The 4,888-nt window shown below is 37.0% G+C and overlaps 1 long non-coding RNA gene across 2 annotated transcripts; it reads right to left on the bottom strand.

Annotated features, from left to right (window-relative positions):
• Positions 1-3,307: 3,307 nt before the first annotated feature.
• LOC143217520 (uncharacterized) lies at positions 3,308-4,560 on the bottom strand. Of its 2 annotated transcripts, XR_013010833.1 has the most exons (5): positions 4,325-4,553; positions 4,100-4,198; positions 3,870-3,974; positions 3,644-3,742; positions 3,308-3,517 (listed from the first exon to the last, which is right to left on the bottom strand). It is a non-coding gene; the product is annotated as an uncharacterized LOC143217520 (long non-coding RNA). The 2 variants fall into 2 exon arrangements; XR_013010834.1 differs by lacking the exon at positions 3,870-3,974 and having other exon boundaries at positions 4,325-4,560.
• Positions 4,561-4,888: the final 328 nt, after the last annotated feature.

Here is a 4,888-nt window from a genome sequence, read left to right as displayed (position 1 = left end):
TGAACGTTAGCGTATGCTGACGATATGGCGTTACTAGCGAAAGACCCTCAAGATCTGAAAGATATGATAAAAAGAGTCGCAAAATACTTCGATGACAAAGAACTACAGCTGAATACGGATAAAACCAAAATTATGATATTCCATAAAGGGAGGGGGAAGAAGAAAAAAGAGGAATGGGAATACCAAGGACAAAAACTAGAGGAAGTGAAGGAGTTTAAATATCTAGGATACCATTTCCAGAAAAACGGAAGCAGCGAAGCACATGTAAGAGAAACAACGAAAAAAGCAAGAATAGCTATGGCACAAGTATGGGGAATAGGTCAAAGAAAGTTTAGAAACAACTATGAGAGGCGAATGAAGATGTTTAACAGTTTAGTTAAAAGTATTTTACTGTACGCTTCAGAGATATGGGGATGGATGGAGGCTGAGAAAATGGAAAAAATACAGGAGAAGTATATACGCTGGACCTTAGGACTAGATTTTAACACACCTGCATATCTAATACTAGAAGAAACAAAAACGGACAAAATAAGAATAGAAGCAGGAAGAAGAGCATTAAGATACGAGGAGAAAACCAAAAGTCAGAGTAGCAACGCAATTATAAGAGAAAGTTGGAAAGAGATAGACAGGAAACAAGAAAAGAGGAAGTCAAAATGGGAAAAAACAAGAGACTCATATTATTTCAACAAAGGAATAGACATGGAAACAATGGAAGCGGAAAGAAGAGAAGGTAAAAAGTACGAAGAATTTCTGATACAAACCGATAGAGCGGAGCAGTTACAATGGCAATATGACAAAATAACAGAAAGCAGATACAACAAACAGTATAGAGAAATCAGGGAGGCTCAGATGGCTGGATACCTATGCAAAGCATACGAGGGCAGAGACCAAAGAATGATTGCCAGATTCAGATGTGGGAATGAGGAACAGAACAACAAGTACTGGACTAAGGAGAAGGATAGAGTCTGCAGACTATGTAAAGAGAAGCCAGAGACCCTAATCCACATGGTAAGAGAATGTAAGGAGCTGAAAAGAGTAGACATAGGAGTGCGAGGAATTCTGAAAGGAGACAAAGAGGGCACAGAGTGGATGAGGAGAGTTTTAGAAAAAAGGAAGAATAAGTTAGAAAATATTCAAATAAACATACACTGACACAAACACACATGTACCCCCCATTTTAAGGCCGAAAGGCAAACAAAATAAATCTATTTACTACACTACTAAAATACATATATTATATACACAACAACTAAAATACTATAAATAACTATAAATGTTTTTTATGAGGTTTTATACGTAGCAATGCAGATTTGAAATGCTTGACACGACTGATTTCAACAAACACAAAGCCGAAACTGAACTCTGGCATCAGTTTTCTTAAGAACCAACACGATATTTTGAAATAAATGACGGTCTACGGACAACGGAATACATACAATGTAAGGAAAGTCTGCAATGCGGTGACTGAAAAATTTTATTTTCAGTAATTGTCGTCTTATCTATGTATTGTAATTATAGTGCCAATGAACACTCGAGATTCTTCCGAGTAAAATAAGTCCAAACACAGTATAAACGGGACTATTTTTATTGACTTAAATACATAATTAAAATAGTTTGCTCCATATTAAATCGATATAATGTATTATATCTGAATAGTGTACACATATATATTAGCATTGTAAATAGTGTAATAGTGTAGTGTGTGAATAAATTATTTTTTTGTTACAAAAGGTATTTTTTGTATTAAATATACTATAAACGAGAGACTAACATTAAAAAATACATAAAATAATTTATACAGAATAAATATACTAATAAATAATAAATAACAATAATATAACATTTAATAAAATATTACATTTAAGTAAGCTGACATAATTGCGCGCTTATAGCCACGCGCCGTTTCACCGCAGCGCGCCGCGCCGTATCCCGACGAACGACCGCGCTAGTGGGAGAGCACCACTGGCGTCAACACATGTCGGGCGAAGATATTTTGCTTTCTGGTTCGGTAAAAACGTCGACCATGCAAACTTCACAGGGGGGTTTCTCAAGATAAAAGTCTGCTCTTTCGCGTGGTATAGTTCAATTTTTCGCTGGACCCTTATTTTTTGAGATAAATTCGAAAATATCCGCAAAAATTGGTGCAAAAGTGGTGCATCTCCGTCTTTAATCATTGTTTAAACATGTTTAAACAATCATAATGTATTAATATTGGATGTCACTGTATTCAGGAAAGTCTACAGAATCGTTTGCTGTAAACAACAATTCAATATCTTTTATAATAACATCACAATATTTGTTTAAAGTTGAAAAATATGTTTTTTTTTCAAAGCCATGATTTTCAAAAACTGGACGTATAGGAAAAAAATTAAAACCAGATTCGGAATCAGCGCAAAAAACTCTATAAGAAGGACCCAACAGTATATTGAAATCAAATTTGGTGTTGGACAGTGTAATTTGGAGGGAACTGATTGATATTTTCATTATTTGTAGTCACCAAAATAGCTTCATCATCACTGCTGATACATGTGTTGACTCTTCTTAGGTATGTCCTCCCTAACAACACTAACAAATTCTTCTTCTATATCGGCTATTTCTATGCTCTCTACTCCATATTCTCTGAAGGCTTTCAAAAAGTTACTGCCATTATCTGTTACTGTCGCTGTAATCTTTCTACTGTTAATGTTGAAATCATGGTTTATTTCATTTATCAATTCAGGGATCCGAGTATAAGTATGGGGACTGTGAAATCTACGGCAAGTCAGAGTAACCGACTCCCTCTCCAAAGAACTGTTGATTCAGTGGCATGTTACACCTAAGAAACTCCTTTTTTTGTAGACCATATATCTGCCGTGGTACACACAAAATCAACTTCTGTTATTTTTTTCCGAATTATACTATTAAACTCGTCATACAGGTTATCAAATTGTCTAGTAAGAGAGAGTCTATTCGTTATTCGTAACCCAAGATTGGAAATATTAAAAAGATCCAGCCCAATGAGCACAGGACTATCCTATGTACGTCCGAGGGAGGTCTGCTTCGGACGTTCGGGACGATCGGAAAACGTCCAGAATATCCTAGTAAGGGGCTAGAAACATCCTAGTTCACAGCCTCTGAATGGTCATGTTACGTAGTAGACTATCCTGAGAACGTACGGTGGCGACATACCTAGACGGTTTTTAGACTGTTCGAAAGTACCGTTCTCCGGAAATTCCTAGAAGAGGTTTTTAGACTGTTCGAAAGTACCGTTCTCCGGAAATTCAGACATTTTGTGAACGTTTAAAGAAGGAACAACATTTATTTAAAATTTCATTTATTTTAGGATTTTTTTCGCATTTGGTATATGTAACAAACGAGATTTTACAAGATTATACGGACATTTACGAACATAACAAGATTTTAAGTACATTTGCTTCTTATTTCCGACTGCTGCAACTTCTTGGCTCCGCTTCCTGCTGTCTTCTTTCAAACTCTCTGGGTCTGTTTAGAGTCAGCAAATCCCCGCTGGAGGCAGTAACTAGAAATGAAATATGTTTTTATGATAAAAGATATACTAATTACAGTAATAGGATGAGATGTACAGCTATGAATGTAATAAATTAATGTTCAATATGTAGAGCGATTCTTTTTTGTATCTACGTACCAATCTTGCTGCAACTTCTTCGCTCCTCTTCCTGCTGCGGTGTTTCATATACTCTGCATCTCTTCGGGGAGGGCGGCAATTCCTCGCTGTTGGCAGTGACTGCAAATAAAATATGTTTTTATGATAAAAGAAATACTATTTACAGTAAGAGGACGAGATGTACAGCTATATGAATGTAACATTTGATGTTCTATATCGTAAGACGCTTGCTTTTGTATTTACATACCAATCGGGCAGGATCTTCTTGGCTCCTCTTCCGTTTGCTGTCTTCTTTCATGCACTCTGTTTGTTGTGGGGTAGAAGGGCGTCAATTCCTGACTGGTAGCAGTAACTAGAAATAAAATATATTTTTAAGGAAAAAGATATACTGATTACAGTAAGGGATGAGATGTACAGCTATGAATGTAATAAATTAATGTTCAATATGTAGAGCGATTCTTTTTTGTATCTACGCACCAATCTTGCTGCAACTTCTTCGCTCCTCTTCCTGCTGCGGTGTTTCATATACTCTGCATCTCTTCGGGGAGGGCGGCAATTCCTCGCTGTTGGCAGTGACTGCAAATAAAATATGTTTTTATGATAAAAGATATACTAATTACAGTAATAGGATGAGATGTACAGCTATGAATGTAATAAATTAATGTTCAATATGTAGAGCGATTCTTTTTTGTATCTACATACCAATGTTGGTTTTCTTCTCCAATCTTAGGGGAGTGGGTAAAATGGTCTTTTCTGTCCCACACAATACGGTTTTCCTTCGTTTTGACTTCTTCGCCGCTTGCGTATGGTCACAACTCGTTACAGACGAGAACACTCCTCATCTTGGATTTCCAGGATTCATCGTCTACTTTGTCGATATTCTGCGCGCCGTGTAAATAGTACTGAATAGTACCTTCATTTTTTGATCGCGCAATGGCGGCGATTTCAGCTTCAGTAGTTGATGAGATGGCGTCAGATGGGGTACCTCGAACACCCCGCAGCAGTGCTTCGATTGAGCCAACCTTTTTGATACGATGGATGGCCGCTAGAGGCGCTGCGCGGAAAAACAGTAACGTATCTACTATTGGGTAGCAGAGCGGCCAGAGCCCTGAGGCAGTTATATTGGCGGGAATGTATCGAAATAATCTTACCGGACAAAAAGACTCCAGGACGTGTCCTACGAGTTACAAAATATACACAAATACACTTGTTATACATTCATTTTTCAGAATCAAATCATATAAATTTTTTAAAATTCTGTGGGGT

The sequence above is a fragment of the Lasioglossum baleicum genome, chromosome 17, assembly GCF_051020765.1.
Source record: "Lasioglossum baleicum chromosome 17, iyLasBale1, whole genome shotgun sequence".
In the NCBI taxonomy this organism is placed as follows: domain Eukaryota; kingdom Metazoa; phylum Arthropoda; class Insecta; order Hymenoptera; family Halictidae; genus Lasioglossum; species Lasioglossum baleicum.
Note: the sequence above shows the minus strand (reverse complement) of the source record. Positions and strands in the feature narration are given on the sequence as shown.